The sequence below is a fragment of the Ptiloglossa arizonensis genome, chromosome 7 (genome assembly GCF_051014685.1).
Source record: "Ptiloglossa arizonensis isolate GNS036 chromosome 7, iyPtiAriz1_principal, whole genome shotgun sequence".
Lineage (NCBI taxonomy): Eukaryota > Metazoa > Arthropoda > Insecta > Hymenoptera > Colletidae > Ptiloglossa > Ptiloglossa arizonensis.
Genome location: NC_135054.1, coordinates 6798875 through 6823010, shown reverse-complemented (window position 1 = coordinate 6823010; position 24136 = coordinate 6798875). Strand labels below are relative to the sequence as shown.

The following is a 24136-nucleotide window of genomic DNA, read 5'->3' as shown; positions in this document are numbered from 1 at the left end:
AATTCTGATTAAAAAATATTCGTTTCGAAATATTTGCCCGGAAAAAGTTTTTTATTAATGTTCTTTTTACATCTCGTATTCGTATGTTGACCTATCATACCGTCCTCGTGATTTCACACGGCTGCTTACAAAGAGAAGCTTCATGGACGAGTATTCGCAAACATCTCACGTGTCAGACCGTGTTTATCTTGACGGATAATCCATGACTACCTGCTTATTTTTTCCCTTTTATGTTGTACGTCAACAAATTTTATAAATATTCACACCTTATCATCGCAAAATAAAACTAACGAAATAAAGAATTTCATCGTTTGATGTGCTTAACGTGTCACTGCTACTATTTCCAATAATTGATTTTACACTTTTATTAATATTTCGTACTACAACTACGGCTGAGAAGTTCTTAATTGGTAAAACGAAGAAGTTAAAGTTAAAAAGCGTAGTTAAAAGAACTTAGGAAAATTAAGAGAACGATTAGCGCAGGTCGTCAGAGTTAATGAAATCAGATATACCTATGTAAAGTGTAATGTGTAAAACAATGAAGTATGAGCACCATTATGGTATTGTTTTTACACTTCTTGGGAAAACGTAGAAAAATTTCATTCAAGTCGCACATGCCCAAAAATTGTAAATCGATATATTTCAATTTACTGTTCGATGATACGTGAAAATGTTCCTGATTTCACGGTTTAATACAATCTGTTATTAGCATGCTCGTGTTATGTACGGAGTAGCGATTAAAAATTCTTACGAAAAATATCAGAAATGGATTCACGTCAGCCTATCATCCGACTGTCCACTCCGTTTCCAAACTTGCACCTTCAATTGATGCAGTCACGTAACCGAGAAATCTCATCGACAGAGAGTTCCGTCAAACCTTCACGTGTCGGAACCTTTCATCCTCGTAGAAGGCCCCCGTACGTTAGCACAGGCTTTTCGTGCTTTCAATGGCAGGATGTTCGATCTGGAGACTGCGCAAAGGTCTTCGTGGTTCGACATTGGGGATAGAAACCTCGAACGGAGGGAACCTGGGGAGGAAGTTTCGTAGAGACGCTTTTGCAGGATGAACGCTTGGTGATGGTTACTCTCACAGTCACGCGCACTGGGGTCATTTCCCTTCCCCGTTCCTTTTCCATATAGACGCTCACGCATACTACCGATATATTACATCTCCTTTGTCTTTTTTCACACGTATTTCATATCACATAGCATATTACACATCGTCCCGTGTACACGCACGAGTGCGTAAAAGCTACGAGTCGTCACCTTATTTTGCTCCCTTCGAACCTATCTTAGAGGAATTACCAACAGCACTTGAAACTGCCATCGCTTCTTGATCCTCTTTTCAACGCATCTCGTTTAAACTTCTCTGGTTTGATCCTTTCCTTTTGCATACACTACAACGTCGACCTAGCCGGTTTCCCATTTATCATCAAAGTGGACGCGTACGTGAGAAATTGTATCTCCAACAACCTCTCCGCCATAAAAGTTTGGCTTGTTTGTTTCCTCCAAACATACTGCACGCTGTACACCAACGCGTAGAATGGTCATAACCGTCCTCGAGCCACACGTGTCTTCATAAAAATGATGTAAGCTTGCATATATGGAAATAATTCCCAACTCCTGGCCTCTTTCAACGTTACTTACTTTAATAGCTTAAACTTCACCATTTCCGTATATCCGTACAACGGTGATCTTCACGACCGTGGGCAAACAAGTGTTCGCTCTTTTTCTTTTCCTTTGTATTGTTCACTCGTGGAAAGCACCAATGCACTCCGAAGGACCCGTTATCCCCTGTGGTTCTTTCTCCCGATATCCGTGCGTTTCTCCCGCGTGAATGCGCGCGCGTCTCACCGCGATTTCGAGAGGGTGCTGCGCGGCCGACGGGCGTCGACCGGTAGTCGAATTCGTAGCTTCCTCCAGGCAGGTACGCTCGTTCCTCGCGCGACGAACTGACGCTCTTTCCTCCGCGATCCTTTAAAAGCTCTGGGAGGACTGCCAGCCGAGAGTGGGGGTGTGCACACCGTTTTCTTCTCGGCCGAGCTTTCAGTGTTGCTTCTCGGTACACGAGTTCGCGTTAACGATCGAGGAAGCGCGGTACTGCGAGTGTCGCAGCGCCGTGTGGACTCTGCTGCAGTCAGTGATCGTGGAGGGTGCTGAGAGCAAAGGGGTGAGAGAAAAGGGATGATCGTAGGTGCGCGCGCGAGAGAGCATCTTACGGTTCCTCGTGAAGAGACTGTTTCCTTGGGAAGGAACTAAGGACAACGTAGGGACAGCGTAGGGACTCGTCGAGTGGAACTTCACAGGTATGTTTGAAGAAGCCTGCTTTTAGCAACCGGAGGCAAAGCTTCGATCGTCGATTGTCCGTGTTGGTCTTTTCCCAACGTTTCGCTTTCTTCGTGAATTTTTTTTCACCCATCCGAATGAAACGCGTGTATACTTTGTTAACGGAAAGGTTAGAATTACATCGACCGCTGTACTTGCACTTGTTTTTCGCGGTTTGTTTTCTTACGAACTTTTTAGCCACCGCACACTGTTACAGTGAACGCCGGCTGAATAAATATGGCTTTGTGCTTAAACGTTCCTAGAGGACTTTTAACGTTTCACGGAATAGTGCTGAAGTGGATTTTGAATTTTTGGTTTCCTCTTCTAAGCCGCTGGAATCTTAAATCAAGCGAACCGTTAAAGAGGCTTGATTTTTAATTATTTACTTTCCGTTTCACCGTTCTGCTTTCGATGCGTTTTTCTTAAGTTTTCAAGGGACAACTTCCCATAGCTGGTTGCCGTTAAGGTACACTAAATCAAACCGGCTGTGTCGATAATTTTAACGTGATATATAAGCCCCATGATATACTGCAAATGGATTTTCGTCGAGGTATTTCAGTTGGTATTATCGGAACGTTACGGACATTCAAAACTTGGCAATTGTTGAAGTTTGGTTTGCGATGCCACTCACAGGTGGTTCCTTCTTTTTCTTACGAACCCTTCATTCTGCGCTTTTTCAAGTAGAAAGAAAGTTTTGTATTTCAAAATTTGTACGCAGATAACGTACCTTCGGGGACGAATTTTCGAAACTTGGTTCAATAGAAAGAAATTGAGCAAAATTATAATTTTAAGTAGTGAATTTGTAATATTACGAGGAACATGGGAAATAAAAAATAAAATATATAAATAGAATATTTTAAGAATGACGTTCATAACTGAGGTCAAATATTTGAAAAATGTTTAAAAACTCCTTAACCTCGTTTTTTTTTTAAATCACACCCAGCTAGAAAATATTGTGCGTTCAAATTGTGCACGTGAAAAGAATATCGTGATAAATGTTCTTAATGGTAACAAAATATTCATACGAGAGTTTTATCAACTGATTGTATGTTCGGTGTTGTAATATTCTTCGGTTCGTTAGTCGAAAATTTAACGCGTGTAAAATATAAACGGTCGCTACAAATAAATCGCGAATCGATCAAATAGTAAACAGAATAATAAACAGTTATCAGTAATTTAAGCTGCCTTTAATTTGAATGAATACGTAATTTACGTTAAGGAGTAAATATACTTTCGTGTTTTGTAAAATATTAGGAGATATCATAATTTTATTAATTTAAAGAACGACGGGATGAACAATCAGGATTTACTGTTCGCTAAAGCTGAGTTAAATCAAGATACTGTGAATAAATAAGGAGTATGCTTAATCTGGAACAGCTACGTGAACATTCTTCGCTCAAAATTTACACCTGGAACTAAGATCGTTAAAATATTTTTTTCACGGAATAAATTCTCAAAAGTAAAACGCACAAGACACACTTTAAAATCTTTGCTAATGACTATAAAGTAATATTATTTTTATTTTTAGATAATCTTTTTCTTCTTTTAAATAATGTATGCGATGTTTTATAAATTTTTATAAATTGTATGTATTACTACGATTCGATGTATGCTTGATTCTATCGATTACTATTTTACGAAAAATTGAAGATACAATCTGGGTGTTACACATAGTAAATTGAACGTTTAGAAATCATTAATTTGCATATCGTGCAGTCACGGTCCAATTGACGTGTCCCAGCTTGTAGAATATATCCGTTGTTTCAATTTGTTTGAAAAGTACGAGATTTGAAGGGAGTACTTCGTATCTATGTCATTCGCAATCGTACCTTTGAAATTGTAAAATTCTCATTTTGCTTCGCTGTACTCCTTTTTATAGCGTTTTTTATTTGAAACTTCTCATTAAACTACCGCGTGTTCGTAGTGCTCCATATGTCCTCTGTTGAAATACACGAAATGATTTCTTAAAGATACAGTTATAATTGTTTAAATTACGAAAGAATAGATTTTGCAGCGTTCAAATTAAAGCGTATCGATTATATGGTTATAATTGTTGCACGATATTCGTCGAAGATCATGATATTATTTTGTAAAAATAGCTAGTGATTAATATTATATCAAAAACCATGAAATTTATCAAAATTGACATTGCATGAAATTTCCATAAAAAAATGCAATTATTTATATTATTTCACTCGAACCATCGGAATATAATAAAATTAAAGGAAGCTTAATTTATAATTTATTCCTAACCGAGCGAAATTATTTCTTATCTCTATGTAGAATTATTTACATTTTACCCGACAAATTTATTGGCAATAATGCCTTCCATTTCGTTTCCATACTTTGCGCACTTCAGAGACGTTTAATTGCCACTGCAGTGCGCAAGAACTACTCGCCATAGCAGTAAAAAGAGGTCGAGATTTTTTTGTGTAAAAACTTTCACCGCGATCAAAATGGCATTTCGATTCCACGTGATCAAATTTAAATGATTATCAGTGGTAAAAGGAGAAGAAGTTGATATAAAATCAATGAATGAAAATGGAATGCATCCCAACATAATACAAATTTAATTAATATTCCTGTACATAAACGTAAAGCAACGAAAAAGAAACATAGGATAAAAGTGAAATAAAAATATGTTTTATTAATTTTACTGGTCTTTCGCCATCCGATATTAAATTAAAGTAAATACATCCTGTGTACTTACTTCGTTTACTTTTTATACTTTTAGCAAAAATATAAATTCAGTATAAACGTGAAAATACACAAAACCTTTTAAACTGTTATTTATTGTATTCTTAAATTCAATATATTTTCTGAATTAAATATGAACTGAAAGGCAGATATTGCATACAGAGATAAATCGAAGTAAAAAGAGTCGAATGTTAATTCGAAAACAATAAAACATAAATCTCTTTTGTAGCTCGACTAAAAATTTCGACTATCTCTCACAAAGACGGATTGTACTGAGAATTCAACGCTTTGTGTCAATTCAAAGAATGAGATAAAAAGGACAAAATTACTTCATTTATCTGCGTCTGCAGATTGCAACCTAACGTAATATCAGTTTGAAACATTTACACGAGTCGCCAAATTGCTTATACATGTACTTGTACGCGGAACCATATTGCACACGTGTGTACACGTTCGTACATACATACACGTAAGTACAAACAGCAACCAGAAAGTCTGCTGCGCTTTTAGTCCAGGAAAATCGCAAACCGCAGCTCTCATTATTCCATTTGCTGTCGGAAAGTTATTTGTACCCTCAAAATTAGAACTGCCGTCGGAAATAGAATTTATTCTCTTTTTGTCGTTTGCTGTCACCGCGAATAACAATTGTAGGAATGCAGAAATGTTCTTCGTAAAGAATGTTATGGTATACGCACGAAATGGCATTGAAGAACGGTGAAACACAATAGGAAAGTGGAATAGCGGAATAGGACCCTTCAGACAATAGGGAAATATTGAGATGTCGGAAGTTTTAAATGTAGTATAACAAACACTATACGTACATATAAACGTAAAAAAAGCGGAAAACAAGTTGTGAACTATTTTTCATCAAATCAAAAAGAAATTGTCATGTACCTATATTGCGTAAACATACAACACGTGATCTAGTTTACTCTTTGTTTTTATATATTATTAAAAACATTACAAAACTATATGAACGTGTTAAATATATGGGGAGGGGGCATTAGAGATTGTTAATTATGAATGTAGAAGATAATCGAATTTAAACGCTAAATAAAAATGCACGACGTACGAGTTTTCAAACGATTAAATTTCAAAAGCCTCTGTCAGATTCCAAGACGAAAGTGTATTAGATCTATTTTTGAAAAATGTTTCCACCAAGAAATAGTAGAATTGAGATAGTACATCATCTGTTCCTTCGTAACTTGTTCCCTTATGATTGATATAGCAAGAAAATGACAAAAAGGAATCGAATGTAGCGCGAGTTGGAAGACTTCCCTCACAATTTGATTTAATGTGGAATACCTGGCGTTTCCATTCAAGGATATAGAACTCTGAGGCAAAGAGAATTATCCAAACCTTGTGAATTCAAAGGCAGATTCGTGCATATCAAATTCTCCTACCCTTAAGAACTTCTCGGTAACCCCGTCCTATCGTGCAATCAACAGTATTATTTATCGACGTAAAATCAGCGTGTAGGTTGCTTTGAGATATTTGCATGGTATACATAGTATAACCATTTTGATCAGTAGTGATATAATTGTAATGATTTCATAAAGCTGTAACATCGTAATAGACACAAGAACGTTTCTTATAGTGCTTATTAATAACACAACCTATAGACAGAAGGAACGTTTCTTATATTGCTTATTAATAACACAAACTATAGACAGAAGGAACGTTTCTTATATTGCTTATTAATAACACAAACTATAGACAGAAGGAATATTTCTTATACTGCTTATTAATAATAGAAACCATAGACACAAGAACGTTTCTTATACTGTTTATTAATAATACAAACTATAGTCTCATTATTTTTGGTTTAAAAAGCCACACCTACAATACAAGTATACGAGTGAACAGTTTTTATCCCCAGGTGTCTTGGGTGTTTCTCCTTCCCCAGCTATTAATTGTAGAAGAAGTCCGGGATTCTGGGTAATGTCTCCGTTGAGTGCAGGTTTATAACGGACCCTCGGACAACATCGTTGTCTTCATCAGGGCGCCCGTAGAATCGACTTTTTTTCAGGTTTTAGCACGGTCACGAAAAACAAACAGAATCAGTTGATGAACTATTGCAGTGTATCAGTTCGTCGGCAATATCAAACAATTAGGATACAGGTGAATACATCTGATATGATAAAAATGGAATTTTACGTTAATGGCAATTAAAACCATACTATTATGTCGATTAAATAAACGTACGAAAATAATGATTAAATTGTTGTTAATTCACGTATCAAACTCAATAATTGCAAACGTAGCATCGCTTTGGCGCAGATACTATCTCATTAAGGTGTATCAGGAAACGAAATAACTAATCGAACTGTAAATTTGGCTATATTTGCTGAACCTCACCCTTTCACCTTTTTTCTGCAGAATACAATAATCTCATAATTTATTCTGTCACCGAAGAGAAATGATTAAAATATGATTGAAGTTATTAAAATATATATATTACAAATATCATCGACGAAGAATGAAATAAATGTTGAAAATCCATAAACATAAGTAATAGAAGAAATTTTATATCATGATAGCACAATATCAAATTTTGGATATGAAAAGATTATTTTAATAAAAAGTAGCAAATAATATTGGCAAAATATAAAATAAACCACACAAAAGAAACTCATGTAAAAAGCGTATTCAATAAATGTAAAATACATATCATGTAAAATACACATTTATCCAATTATTTTCAAAATTGAACATAAACTGATGAATTCAATAAATGTAAAAGCGGTCGATTCTCGCACTAAATTCGCACATAAAGGAACTAACCACGTCGAAAACTAATTAAGACAAGTCGTTAGTAACCATTAGTAGTTGATAGGACTATAAATATATATAATAGACAAAATGGTATTTATACCAGCCCATACATTTAACATTATCGTTCATATAACCACTGCGCCGAAGTATGTTTTTCTCTGTCGTTGCTTTTTGCGCGATTAAGAGGGAAGTGCTACTTCTCCAGTCGGTCTCTCACTCTAGGCACAAACTGAGGTTTTTGTCCCTTTGTCAACTCGCAATATATTCATTAATGGATTTTCGATACGTAATGTCGCACTGCAGATCATTTGTAATTTGTAATCTCACTTCAAAAAAATGTGGAGAGTTTGCCCCTTAATCGCATACAAATCGCCTATCTTAGTCACTTCTCCCGATTTTTTTTTAAGAATTTTTTCAAGAACGTGTCGTGAATTACAAAAGTGATTGTTCATATTCTTGTACTCCTTTATCTTCGTTACTCGATTTTAATATTCTAAGTTGGATTTTGAATACAACATTGTAATCTTTCGTAATTGAATAAGATCAAAAGATAATTGGGAGATTTGAATACCAAAATGTACAAGCGACAATTATTTCTTGAGCACTGCTGAACACGTTTTGTCTTTATTATTAGAAAAGTGCAAAGTGTCCTCAATATTTTCTCTTTGTCTCTTTCGATGTATCGAAAGTACGAAGATGCACTGAAATTGTTCGAAAAATTTTCACCATCGAGCTTACAACTCATTCACCAGCAACTGTTTAGTTTTAAATGCATAACACTCTCTATATTCATGACGATGTTACTTAGAACTGATTGAGCTAATAATTGGAATAATTTAAAGAGTAGAACAATCACACGTTGTATTGGATAGTATTTCTGCATGTTAACAACAAGGCACACGTAACGAGTCAAAATATTAATTAAAACGCATGGGGACGCAAAGAAAAAAGGAAATTTTTGTATTGATAAAATAAAATCAGCTATCCTCTGGTTTGATTTGTCTTAAATGGTGTCTACGAGACTAAGCCAAACCATATCGCGCAAAACTAATTTAAGTTCACCAGACGCGAAGTTGTATGTTCTAACGGAACCAGCGACACAATGCACACACCCTCTGTTCCACTCGATTTATGTTTCGTTTCTAATTGCTTATTGGAGTTTCTTAACTGTTGATAGTACGGCAAGAACCAGTTAACACGTTGAATTGTAACACGAAGACGTGTTACGAATAATGTTAATTATTCCTTTCATGGACTATGCGAATTTGCGGAACGGTTTCTACGAAAATCTGAAATTGCGATACAGTTATTTCCTTCGAATCTCGGAATTAATTAATTCGAATCGTTAAAACGATCGTTCGTCGAATGGAAATTAATAATACTCGTGGGAGTTAAATATTTGTCTATTTTCCTAATTTAAAATATAATAAAAAATAGAGAATAAGTTTCAGTATATTTTTTGTCTCCAATTCTAGAGGTATTATTGCAAGCATTCGGAGAGTTCATTTCAGAAAATTGCTTTGATTTGTTCCCTCGGGTTTTATGTTTCTCAAATCTGCTGTGCCTGAAGTTACGTTGAACTTCATAGCGCGAGAAAAGCTAGAAAATGGTAGAAAAAATCTTTGTATGCGATAAATATTGCGGTAGCTATGAAATATGCTGAGCATTATTCTAGCTGGTAGTATTCACCCCACAACGTTCCACGTGAACAATTTTCCACGCTGCGATACTTAACGCGAACATCATTCTATGGGCCTGCACATTCTACGACGTGTTTAACATGTATACACCCTGCGACATACTTTGCATATCGCAGGTCTTTTAATATTCACGGTACCTACCTGTAGTTCTAATATAGTCCACTCTACATTTATCACGCGCATACATACACGGTGAACCACTAATTTTTTGTTTCGTTTATCACCTCAAAAATGCTAAGACGAGTTCAGAAATTATGTTTCTTACCTTCGAAACTAAGAAGAGAAATGTTTAAGAAGAATGTTACTTCACATTACACATTGTATGGTTAATACTAATCATTATTGATATCCGGTGCATGGCATTGCTTATAAAAAAGGATTTGAGAGAAGATTATTTGGAAACTGGTCTATTTTACATAATTTATTATAAATATCGTTGGTCAATTCTAATGCATTTCTACAGTTGGTGAATAAGTTAATACTTAGTCCTTTCGATTACATTAAAAAGTCTTCTTAGCGTCGATAGAATATTTTTATACACTCCTAAAATAAGAGTCCATAGTTACCGTAATCGATCTATGAAATGAAATATGCGATCCAGAACTTAATAACGTGCTGTTATAGCGTACTAGGCTAAATAACTATTCGACAAGGTATTTCGAAACAGAATAAAATGATTCGAAATACGTGTTTAACGCAGAATTTGAGTTCTTTTTCACTAAATATTTTGTCCGGATAATAAAAAGAATTCATTTTAATCTGCTTTTCGAATTTGCCTTTATATCTGCAAAAGGACAAACTAAAATAATGTACAGGATTAAATTCAGAAAGCTGAAACCGACGTAAAAAATTGAAAAAAAAACGAGTTATAAAAATGTACTATAAGTAACTTATAAGCCCTTCTGAATTAATCATTTACAGAGTGGGGAAAAAGTGGTAGTATAATCGAAAAAAAGGATAACATTTTTCCGTGTAGAAATAAATCGAAAATTTACAATAAAATTTATATTGTACATGAGGCCTCATTTTCATAAAAATCTAGTTTGAAAATTTGTAAAGTATAGTTGTGGAATAACAATTTGATACAATTACTACGTTTGTTTACACGTATGTGCATGATCGAATTTATTTATGGGATACCGGTTCGCAACTAGTAAGTGTCAATAAAATACGAGGCACTATCAACAATCTTGAAGAACTTAAACAAAAGAATTTTGAAGAATTTCAAGACTTAAAAGTTCAATGGATATTACCGAGAGTCCATGCACCAATAATACGACAAGTACAACTGAGGACATAATAGAGGACGGTGCAAGAACCAGTCCGAATAATTTCTCATTTACTAAGTTAATTAATTTTAAAGCGTATCTTGTATTTGATTAACCTTGTCAATTCATTCAAACAAAAAGAAATTACAAATCATATCGAAAAACAATAAGAAAGTTATTGAATTCCATAAGAATACAAAGCTACTAAATAAACTCTAACAATTCAAGAAAATTTGTTAATAATCATTAGTAACGTATTCCGTTATAAATTTATACAACTAAAAAAGGATTTTATTAATCCCTATCAATCACGAAACCATATACATGTAAACAAATATAATTGTATACATGTGTATAGACAAATACAACTGTTGAGAGAGTCATTCGAACAACTATGTCATAATTAACACAGTAGACTGTCGACAAAACTCTTTAAATACAATCAAACCTACCAATATATATCCATAAACAAACTCTGTATACTAGCAAATTGCGATTACAATGTTGCAAAGGATTAAGTTGCAAAAGTTTCGCCATTAACCGATTAAACAAACCAATCCTGCGTAAAGCTGGTCCATAAGCTTCTGATACACACACGTATTCGATGAATTTCCAAAATGAATTTTTGTTTAAATATAACCTCGTATAAGCAAATTTTATTCTAAACTTTCAATGTGTTTTTATGCAAAGCTTTTTCACTCTACTACAATTCCTGTCTAACTCTGTGTAGAAGCAGAATGTGCTGCAATTTATAGAAATTATTGAAAAAGTTAGTTACAATTAATAACAAACAAAAACCTACAAGAATTTATAAAATTACTTTTCTCGTTTTAGCATAAAACATTATTTATAACACTCCTGTACTTTTCAAGCGTGGTGGAAATATGTCAATAAAAGGTTGAGCAAGGAGAACTAGGACTTGTACCATCTGATCATAGATAATGAAGGTATACTGTGTAAGTGGAGTACCTTCTCATTGGATTGGTTACCTCGATTATGGTATCTACCTCGATCGTTGCACGAATTTTCAACTTTGTTTTCCTGTAATAATTAAAGTTCTACCGCAAATGAATAATTCTGCACGTAATATGAAGATAAAAAACAATATTAATATCAAGCATTACAACCATACACAATTATATTTTTTCTTGTATACTATTTACAAACTTTCCCTAAAATTTTCATTGCCTGGAAAATTCACTTTATATTTCTATTTTAAAGTTGACAACTCATATTACTTACTCATATTTTGGTACCTTTTTTACTATTCTATTGTTTTGCGATTATAGAGATCATTATACTTTCCTTCGAAACGAAAGATTTGTACTATAAATTCATATTTTTAAAATATGATTACAATTGTTTATTCCTAGATCGTCTACTTTATTTCTGAAGACGATCTTAACTTTGTGAATCAAAACGGAAAATACAAATGCTTGACGACTGCTAGAATTGTCTTCCTTTTTCTTCTTTTTGCTGAACACGTCTCACAAAATAATACATTATTAATAATCACACTTTTGATGCAAATACCTACCCCTATACGTTCCATCGACGCCATGATCCATGAGATACACCGAGAATAGAAGTAGTCGATTTTACCCATAAGAAGGATTGGATTCGAAACACCGTATCCTTCCTCGCGCAGACCCTCCTTTCGTTTCTAAGTAAATCGAGCAGAATGAGGGTATTTTAATATATATATAAAATGTTATATATATATATAGGAATTTGTGAACCCCTGCCGCCCTTTCGCCGCGCACAGAACACTCTCCGCCTTCGTTTCGCAGTTGAATTTCAATTTATTAAAATGCCAGATCCCTCTTGAGCAGGGCTCGGTGATCCTTTTTAACGTCGCCGCTTCGCTTTCCTCTTTATATCGCTTTCCGGAAGCTGGCACGAAACGCCGTGGCCACGCCGGCTCGAATGTCTGAATATAAACAGCGACGCTTTACAATTCATGACCCATGAACAGAACCACGACTGTTCTCTGTTTCTTCGTCGTCTTACCAGTGGAACATTGAGCTTCCTGACCTCTCTTTTCGCCGTGAAAAAGACTACATACGCGATTATTCTCGACCATGGTCCCGTGATTTGTAAGGCCCTTTAAGAGTTTGACATGGCAGTCGTTAGCAGCAAATTGAAATCTGTAGAGTTCTTTGAACCCTTTGATAGTTCTCCTACGATGTTTCTTCTAATAGTCCACGCGACTTCTGTAATTTCGAAGTTCCTACGTTTACTTTCGAGAGTCAGCGATTCAACGAACTAACTGTAACGGAAATGTTATTCCCACGATTCAGAATGAACGGAAAGATCAAAGAAAAGGGGATTCGATGCGGCAAACATTCAAAGTTAATTAAAATTTCGGCTTGATCTTTTACAATACTGACTCTCGCCATATTGCGATTCCACGATGTTTATTGTAATCGTTCTTTCCGCAGTATAGTACTGATGAAAAAGTTCGAAATGTTTCATTGCGTGAAATTGCGCTCGTTAACTTCCGCGGAACTCACAGTTGTTGTTACATTGTTTGGCAAAAGTCCTTCAAACTGGCCCATTCAGAAAGTTTTTCGTTTCTTTGCTTTCGCATAGAACTCCGTACGTGCACGAGCATGATTATCAGCGCCGAGAATGTTGGCCCTTAGGAAACAGCCTCGAACTCGAGAACCTTTCGACGACCAAACGAGCTACTTGAATGCAGACGACCTTTGCCGAACGCTACATCGACGGATACAAATTTAAGTGCAAGTCAATGACTCGATTTTTGAAACGTTTCTATAGATATCTTCCTACTGTTCCATGACTGTCATAGTCGTGGTCTATTCGTTACATTTTTCAACAAAATTCAAACATTAATATCCGTACCCGAACATTAGACTTCTTTGCAAACGCAGAGCACTTTTACACAAACTGCGTCGCAAGTTATTTTCTTTCAAAAAATATACTTTACGTTTTCTGATAAGATATTACCAAAATTGTGCGACACATACCACAAGTCGTTTGGAATTTACATTTTTCGCATAAGATTATTCTCGAAACACGAACATCTTCACAATTCGTTGGCTAATGTTCTATCATCCTATATTGCTTACAGAGTAACAAAAACGAAGTTGTCTCAGAAACAAAAATGGTAAGACAGATGATTGCGTTCCTGTGCGAGCCGTGCTATTCGTCTCCGGCTTTCTCTAGACATCTTGCAACAAAACTGTCGCAGACACGACAGTGAAATAGTGACCTTAGAAAATTTCGTTACAAACAGTAATACAGCTTATTCTGTGGAACGAAGTCTATAGATTGCTGTGGATTGAACAAGTTCCATTTTTAAATCATTTTTTCCATTTAGTTCAACATTGATTTTCTTAAAAAGTTATTTCCACGATGTGCGTCATGGAAGGCAATTTGTAAAATAATATGTAATCACAAGTTGAAATAAAAATATAAAAAAGTTGACCCATTAAAAGCAATTGAAGTCGTAAGAAGTTATTTGATAAACGTTTTCGATCGAAAGTTTACGGCCATCTGTAAAATGCCAACGAAGGAGTAGGTTTAAAACATATTTGGAAAATCAATTCTTTTGAGATTTCCTTCTCGCTATATAACATTTTTCAGAGTTTCACAATTTTACCATATATAAAACTGTACATAATATTCGCTTATCGATATCAAACTCGTGAGTTCTATAAACGATTTTTCTTTCTCTATTCCCTTTTTTTTTTTTTGTTTTTCATGATTTATTACAGTGTTTCTTTTTCGAGATTATTGTTCGAGTTATTCTTTAAAGTTTATCGATTCGTAGTAGAACACAAACTTTAAATAAGTTTCTAAAAAAGGAAGTTTACTCGGATCGTTTACTTGTCTTACAGGGATCTCGATAAATTTTCGGCCTTTTCTCTCTCACAGAAATTTCCTATGTGGGGACACACACGATTATAAATGGTGGGGACACCGACCCTTGGGGGTTGACCTCAACGCCTGTCGGGTCGCTTGCAGAATCTTTCGACGACCAAAAATATCACTTGAATACAAAAGCTGTACGAAAATATGAATCTAAACGAGTGTTGTTTAGAAATAGCAAATTACATAAATTCTTAAGTTTTGAACAATATAATTAAACCATATTTGTATACCCACGTTTACGTTTTACTTGGCGACACTATATTTTACGAACTTTGTTCGCCGTTAATATAAAATTACGAAAAAGTAGAATCTAATTTTGTAATTTCGTACTTTATCCTTCTCTTAGTGGATCACTGAGCTTCAGCAGTTCGATGAACCGCTTTCCATGACAAAAATTCTATATATTTTATTGCATATTGTAAGTTAACTTCTGTTACAAAAAGAAAGTATAACTTTGTGTATAAATTCTCCGTTCCGTATCTGAAGTGTTCCATATTACAAAAGTTTGACGAATTTGTATACACAAAGTCATAATTTGTAATTGTATCGCAAATACAAACGCGGGTAATAAAATTGTAGAGATATCGATGAATATTTTATATTGGAAAAGATATTATATATACGTAAGGAGGATTTGAAAATTCAGACTACTGTTAATTGGATAAATTTGATAAATCAATACCGAATAATAAATTTAAATGTAAAAGACGTATAAATGGTAATAATTAGTTATTTTAAAATACAATACACAAAGTTTGAGAAATGATGAATCTTTGATACTTTTGTTTAAATGGTCCTCGAAATTCAAAAATCAGAAGTGTTTTAACGTATTGAAAATTTGTACCAGCGTTGCATCGTAGAAAACTGAATTCGATAAGTTCCAATTTTGGTTCTCTGATCTTGAAATTATAGCACTGATGTTCATTTGACGATATTGAAAAGCGTCTTTAAAATATTGGAGAGTCACGTTGTAGCTCAGCTGCACGAAACGATCGACCACGGGGTAAAGGTCTGGCATCGTGCCGCACTCCCGATATTTTTCATTAAAAGGAAAAAGAGGGAGTAAGAAAAAGGAAAACGCAAAGTACTCGGCCAAGTTGAAGCAAAATGGCGTAAAAACGGATCTCTGTCAATTCAACGATGCTGAAAGAAATATTACGTTGCCAAATGGATCGTCTGATCGTTATATTTTTTCTTCGCTAATTCGAATTATCGAAATTCGAATTTTAGAACAATATAAGATTGTGTATGTTATTTATCAACATTAAAAAGTTTTATTGATTTCACAATTTCAGTTGTTTGTGTTCGTAACGAATTGTGATGATTTTAAAGATTTTTACAATTTACCTTATTTATAATTCTTTGTCCTTAAGCAAAATTTGTATCTTAACGCTATTGAACATTTGAAATAATGGCACATTTTTCAAAAACTACGTCAAAGATGTTGATACGAATATTGTTACAAAAATCATCGTGCAAGTGTCGAACGGATTATCGAGAAATATTTCAATTTGTGATTCTTTCTCTTGAAACATTTACTATTCTCGTCACGATGTATAATTATATCCACAATATTCTGTTTGGGTTGCCTTCCTTTGATAGAAGCATTCTAACGAAATTTCGTAGAAATGTCGAAAACGGGTCGAAGAGATGGGACTGAGTCTCTTTTAGTCTATGTAACAGTTAATAAAAGAGTGGCAAAAGGTGGCAGTGAACGACCTCTCACTTGAGGAAGGATGGATGCTTTCAGCTTCCTTTAGTAAAAATCAATTTCGCCAACGGCTACTTATAATCCGATTAATTAAAAGCTAGTCGAAAGGGATATAACGCGGGACGCTGGAAACCTGAAATACGAAATATCATGTGGCGTATTATGAAATAAAAAGGCTAGGTGACTCTTATGGGCTTTGGAAATGTGGCATAATTTAATGAATGTAAAATCCATCTATTGTTAAAACTTTTCCACGCGGTGTAAAGTTTTAAAGTATTGTGTAGGAAATTACGTTTCAATTACGTATAGCGGTGTTTAAATAGGTAAATAATTTACACAGAATCGATAGGTAAACTTTGTACCATGTCCATCCTGGAATATGTACAATTTGTACGATAGTCACACATATAAACAGATCAGTATCTCTGTAATTAAAATTCTGGCTACTGCTAAGAATAAGTAAATATTTTTGGAGAGGTTCATACTTTCTCTCGGATTTTCTTTTTAAAATGGTCTTAATTACATATGTATATATATTCAATACTTAATTTTTGGCACATACAGATAATGTCGAAACGTTAAGAAAGCGCCTTATTTGATGTAGAGTATGTTTTATACGCCGTGTGTAAAGCTATTATAAGGGTAAATACGTGGCTAATGGAATACGAGATAAGAGACACAAGGGAATTATTGTACAAAGAGGAAGGGGAAATTGAATTCTACTTAATACATGTTAAAGTACAAAACATGAACTACTTTACTCATAGCTTATTGTTCATGTGATATATGGTGTCCATACCTTCATTTTTAAGAATAATTTTGAAAACGTCTGAAATTCAAAACCAATACTTTGTTTTTCGATTTTATAGTTTCATGTTACTTCAGTTATTTAAGGAATATCTGTTTTACAATCTATCTGCAACACGAACAGTGTTGCTTACATAAGTACTTACGTCTTCTAATAAATTCAGCTTGAAATTTCTTGCTTTAATCACTTGAATGTGTGCGTTTTCTAGAGTTGGTTAAAATTTCAATTTCCTTCTACGAAGCAAAGGAATGTTTCTTCAAATATACTGCCACCAAAGCAAAAGCTTCCAGCATCGTTTAAATTATTTCGTTCTCATAGCTCCATTCGTACATTATTTAATCCAAACGTAGTCTTGCACATGATTATTTTCTTGCAGAAATGTACTGAACATAATTCTCCTGTTACCTTAGCAGAGTTTAATTTGAATATTGGAATCAAACAGTCGCCCTTTGAATCAAAAACGTTCGCTCAAATTTCCATATCTCCGATTCTTCTCCACCATCGATTTGTTCGAAACCCATTAAAGAAACCTAACCTTATGGAGTAAAAAGTGAGGGTCATATACAGAATATATTTGCAAGATTGAATTAAAGATATTAACTCTTTCCCTATAACGTTTGCATATCTTTTAATAATAATTCCCAAATATTTGCATTTCTTTTTATAAATTCCGTTATTAACTCGTGGTATTAACTAATATTTATTGTGGTTATTAAACTTCCAACCAAAAGAGTAACATCGTGTTAAATATGACATAATTTTATTCCATTAAAAGAATAATTTAATTCAAGATTTAGTGCCGACATTCTTTCTTCTCCATAAAGTATCAAAACGCCGTTTTCAGTCTACTAATGAGGCAGCCAATCACTATCAGTCATAACTTCATTAAACCGCCTTTGTTTGCCGATTCATTTCCCACAGATTTTACGAATCAGCGGAATTATTTGCACGTTACTTTATTATCTCTACGTTTCCTTTTCATTATTTGTGTTTAACGAGGCTTCTTGCTCGCGGCTCTGTTCAAACAATCATCGATCGATGCTATTGAAAATTAATTACAACTTAATTATCATTAGAATTTTCAACTGCTTTCCTGGTGGTATCAATCGTTAACTAATTTTGTTATTTTTCTGTGAATTTTCGACTTTGACACCTGCACACGTTCTATATCTCATATGGAAAATCAAATACTTATAAGAAACGATAAGAAGGAAAATAAATTGATCATTACGTATATCTTCAAGTATACATAATTCAATTCCTCAAAAAACGTGTCACAACATTGGCAAAGAATTATAAATTGAAAACCTGTAGTCGGTCCAACGACTGATAAATAATAAAGTAATCTAACTCCGTTCAATAAATAATAAAATTAATCTAATTTTTAAAAAAGTGACGGAAAATTACAAACCTAAAACAAATCGTACAATATTAAGTACAACATGTAGCTTTTTATGAATTTTCTCCGGTTGTAATATTTATGAATTATTTGAGATAATTGGATCCTGATAGAAGTAAAAATAATATTTCTCTATTGGAATTTTTTAAATTTTATTTATCGTGATACAAAAATAAAATTTATTAAAAATTTGTATTCATTTAAATTTGGATTGTGGTCCAAAGAAGGCAACCTTATCAAATAATGAAAAACGTATAGATGAACTTCTAGACTAATTTTAAAATGAAAACAGCATCTTATAGTTGAACGAATGGACTTCTTAAGGAGAAAATGCAATAATTACCTATTAAGAGATTGAATACTTGTTTAAATATATTTGAATATATTGTAACAAATATATTGTTAAATATATTCAATAAATAGATTGAATACCTTATTTAAATATATGATATCACTAACTCTCACCTTTGAATAATACATGCAGAAACGAATTAATTAGTCTCGTCGTGTATTTATTGGAGAAATTTTCCCTGAATCTGAAATTACAACAGGCAACTTACCCTTATACTGTAAATCTATCTCCCGAGCTATTACACAATTTGTACGATATTTAAAAACGCATTTCCGAGATGTCTCGTTGAAATAAGATAATATTGCGAATTTGTCAGAAATGTAACGCCTTCTCATGGAACAGTTAACGTTAAAATATTCTTCCGGTGGACCATGACTACTTGTTTCGGTAATCGTAATGAGTAATGGAAAAATCAATTACAATCAGACTCGAATGACGTGACTGTAGTGATACCGCTTCCGCGATTACTTGTTCTTTAACCGCATGCTTCGAAAGTGAGCAGCTCCGCTTGCACTTGCCGCAGTTCCGCTTCATCGTTGCTTCATTATCCGTACTTAACGAAGCTTTTCTGCAAAGCACCACGATCGATTCGAACCAGTTTCTCGTGGAAAAATAGACCATCAAGCCTCTCGGAGGATATATTCCCTCGTTCCTAATTTAAACGTGTGTATCAAGGGAAAGAAACTGTATATTCGGTAATATCTCTACGCTGTAACAAACGTATAGAATTAAATAAATGTCTTTTGCATATTTTGGGTCAAGCGTACACCTCCATAATTTCTACTCTTATAATGTATTACCTTAATAGGAATTCTCTTTATGAGTTTTGTTTAGCAATAGTAATTGCCATGAAATATTAAACTATCTTCTTATCTCAGAACATTATACAATAATATCGCAATCTTTATGTTCGTACCATTGCATTTAGGATAGTTGAATAAGTTTTATCTATTTCAGCGTGTACTCGTAGAAAATATAAATATAGATGTAAATAGATTAAATGAAAATATTGGAAAAATAACACGATAAAATACCATACGAACAATTTCGTGTTCGTAAAGTTGCAAAGATGAAAAGAAAATCTAAACGTAGCACTTAGTGTGTTTAACTTTAAATATTCGTAAAGAAATGCAAACAAAATGTTTGGAAATGGACACATCAGAACGAAGTTTATTTCTTTTTGTGAACCCTGCCAATTTTGAACTTTCAAGTGCACGTCGCTAAAAAGAAGTTTGAGAAATGCCACTTTAAACTACGTGATGAGAGCAGAGAAGAAGCATTTGCATCTCAAACGGCTCAGATTAAGAAGTTGAATCATTCCCATGATGCATCACAGTACAGGAGTTTCTTACTGTGTGACCAAATGTTCTTCGCAAAGTAAGTGGCACAAAACTTGCATAGAATACTCAGCATGAAAAGAACCTTTTAGAGAGTTCTGACAAATTCTAACCGTGGACCCTTCAAAAGTATTAGACGTTACTGAAATATCTTACACGATCAATTGGACGAATCGTTCATTTCTGTTATCTAAGTTTCATTTTATCACTTTGTTTCACTTTTTTTAATTTTCTTCTCAGTGAAAAAATCAGTTTATATTCATACTCAATTCATAATAATGACGACTGAAAAGTGTATTATTATGAATTCTTATTATAACATTATGGAGGATTGGAATTAAGTAAGTCTCCTTTTTGTAAATTAGTTTTGTAGAATAGGTATACGGTAGAAACTATTTCGACAAAAGAGGTCAACGAAAACATAAACCTATAATATATTATGACATAACGTTTGTGATAAATCTTTCTGATACTTCGATATTATTGATGACAAACTACGTATAGTTGTCAATGAACTTCTAACATATCACTCAAAATGGAAGCATATTTTATGCATTGCAATGCTTATTTGTTTTGAATACACCACTATTCGTATCCATGGAAAAAGTGCTTTCTTTTCCGTGAAGCACGTAGAGCAAATAAAACACGACAACGTGATATAAGAAACACGAATCTTCGTATACCTTTCAATATTGTATGTCCGAAATTATTGATGTTTTCATTCATACATTGTCATCTGTCTAAAATAAAATATAAAATATTCTCATAAATTTAATATATATTTAAACCAAATTCATTATAAAAATCTGTAATAATATTAAAAAATAAATATGAACTTTAATTAATATGACGCAAATAATGTACCGAAATTCGTAAATATTTTCAAATATACTTGTTAGAGATCAAAAAAAAAATTCTCCGAAATTTGAGTTTGAATCGTGGAATGAAATACTTCACAATGAAGAAATAAAAGAAAAATAACTGTTCCATGGAATAAACATGGCCAATTGCTATATATTAATTTTATTCGTCACCTTTTATTCGATTCAAATTTTTATCCACCTCTGTTTTTATCCAACTATATTATTTGGCATGTAATCGACTAAATTTCTTAGAATCGAATTAATAAAAAGGATGGCATTTTTTAAAGGATAGTTCAGCAATGAAGTCGTGTTATCATTTTAACCCCTTAACCCACACGACCGTGACATTTCCGGGTACACTTGATCATTGCAGTCACGGAAAACATCAGAGCTAGAGTTTCATTTCATGATACTATATGTTGTATTAAAAATCGAATCACTCTTCGATCATAGAGTGTACAGCAGCTTTTCTCTTGACAGTTTTCTCCTTTTCGTATAGTTTAGAATTTTATTTCGTCGATGTTATTATCAGTATTGTTACTTTTAGTTATTAATATTATATTAATTAATTCTTTTAGAAGATATGTCCACAATAATAAAATATGAACAATAACGTACTTCTTTATAAGCATATAATACACAATTAAATAAGTGCTTTTGCAAAGACTATGTCGAGGGGATTTTGTATTGTATTTTAAAATATACCATACATAATTAAACGTTTAATATTCGTGGGATCGGTAAAATTAATAATTTTTGTATGCTCACTTTTTCTCTACACCATTAATATGGTAAAAATACTTTAAACACAACTACGAATGGAAAACCCGTGTTACAATATTTCTAGATCATACTAGAATGGAAACAAATTTATCATTTTTGGCTGATGAAGTGGAAGAACTCCATACGTTAAGAGGTTAATCACCTGTTGAGCCGCAATACCTAGTCCCAGCATTCCAAATATGGTAACAGTTTTATTAATGGTGTGCGTACTTTGGCACAGTAACGCTAAATATGTCTCTGTCCATGCTGAAACCTTTTTAATTTGTATAGAATGGTTATGGAAACAGTTATTTTCAAACATATGTAGTTTAAATCAATTCATCATGGAAATTGACATCCTTCATAAGCCATGGTTCCTTGACACACTTTATTTTCATACATCTCATTTCAAATACTTGATGTCCTCTCTACAAAACTCTATTAACTTTAAACAATAAAGACAATAAATGAAAAAATAAAAAACCAAATAACATTATTTTGCAGTATAAACTGTTATGTCAACATTTTGCGAACTTCTATAATAAGATAATTCAGAATAATATGGATTTTAATACTTTATACGTAGCGGCAGGAAATGTTTTCTTCTTTATTTTTGTGCCTGCCATAAGCGTTAACAGTATTATAGCAACGTATGAACGTTGTTTTCTTGCTACTTGTCGTTCAGCTCGTATTTAAAGTACGAATCTCTTACTGTCCCTGTTTCCAAGGTAGAATTATTTTTCCTCGGGCATTATTTACGCACAATTATGGTACATTTATGGAAATGGATCGTATTATATGCACGTAAACAATGGAGAGATTTCCTCATATTTTTATCTTGCTTTTACAGAATACAGTATTCTTGCACTTTAATTCGGATTTTCTTTAATATAGTGACTGAAGTCGTTAAATAATAAATCTAAAATAAAAATTTCACATTCCTGTGATATTTACTTCATTTTTCAAGATAAACTCGAGTATTCCCACATTACTCCGAGTTTCACTATCGAAATTTACGGCACATAAGCGGTCGTACAAACGGATAGCATCGTACAACATTTTGCACAGGACTCAAGGGAGGTAGAAACGCACCTCTCCGTAGCTTCTTACGAAAATGCCATCATCTGGTTTTGCAACTTCGTCTTACAGCCAACTCTTCTAACTCGGAAGAGTCACTCGAGTATCAAGCATCCACTCGAAAAGTAGAAACCAAAGTCACATGTTGCGACACGAACCTCTGCAGCCAACCTAGCAGTTCCATTGCACGTTCCATGATATTCCGATAAAACCGCAATGTGCATTCGCACCCCGTAAGCAGACACCGACGTTACTGCACATTGCCACGAAGCACATCGAATTACTTCGGAAATTTTCCCGGGACGAAAATAATTCTTAAACGAAATTACAGCCCGACACGCGTTTCCATCCAATTGGTTAAATTTCGTACATTACACATATCTGTGCAGATGACACTCCACGTGTAACAATCAAGAAATGAAACCGGTATGCCGTGTACATGTCAGTTAAATGCAACGTGTGATGGACGAAAGAAAATCAATGATGGATGTAGAATTATTATGGCCTGAAACTATCAATTCGATTTGAGGAGCCATTTCTTTTTGAAATGATTTACAAAAGGCAAACGCCATTGCTATGAAAATATATTTATCCTATTACTTACGACCAGAATGCGCAATATGCAATAATTTTACGAATTATCAAAACAATGAGATAGCGAAAGGTTGCATGTACAACAGACTCGTTTGGGGAAAAATTCTCAACGAAAAAGTCTGCGAAGATATCGAACTATTCGATAAATAATTCTATCTTTTCATTTAATTTGACAAATGCACCTATGTTGTTAGGAATAAATTTTCAAATATTAAGCTTCAAATAAATTTGAGAAAACATTTGAAGGTTATTTATACGAATCGTACCATTCTTCACGAACAGAAATAATTCTTCTTCTGTACTTCTAAATAGTATTACAATTAAAGTAAAAAATAAGTACCTTTTGAAGATCCCTTTTAAGCTGATACTCCATTAGTTTCATGGTAATTGCGACACAACGATGATAATAAACATCGAACGCGAGTGAAGAGAAGAGAGATAAAATTAAAGAAAAAGTGACTTTTGGAAGATTATTTGTGATTGCGGAAAAAAAAAAATTTTACATAAGGTTGATTCAGAACATAGAAGCTATTTTATAGCGAGAACTCGTATCTAAGTATTTCTGGATTCA

The 24136-nt window shown here is 33.7% G+C and overlaps 1 protein-coding gene and 1 long non-coding RNA gene across 3 annotated transcripts in view; one reads left to right on the top strand and one right to left on the bottom strand.

Annotated features, from left to right (window-relative positions):
* Positions 1 to 773: 773 nt before the first annotated feature.
* On the bottom strand, positions 774 to 1928 carry LOC143149366 (uncharacterized). The gene is made up of 2 exons (XR_012992759.1): positions 1648 to 1928; positions 774 to 1574 (listed from the first exon to the last, which is right to left on the bottom strand). It is a non-coding gene; the product is annotated as an uncharacterized LOC143149366 (long non-coding RNA).
* A 259-nt stretch (positions 1929 to 2187) lies between these two features.
* Stg-1 (stargazin related protein STG-1) overlaps positions 2188 to 24136 on the top strand; it is a 60854-nt gene continuing 38905 nt past the window's right edge. For both annotated transcript variants that reach the window (XM_076316461.1, XM_076316458.1), the window contains exon 1: positions 2188 to 2306. The gene's annotated coding sequence lies outside the window, so the exon portion shown is untranslated. The remainder of the gene's footprint in view (positions 2307 to 24136) is intronic.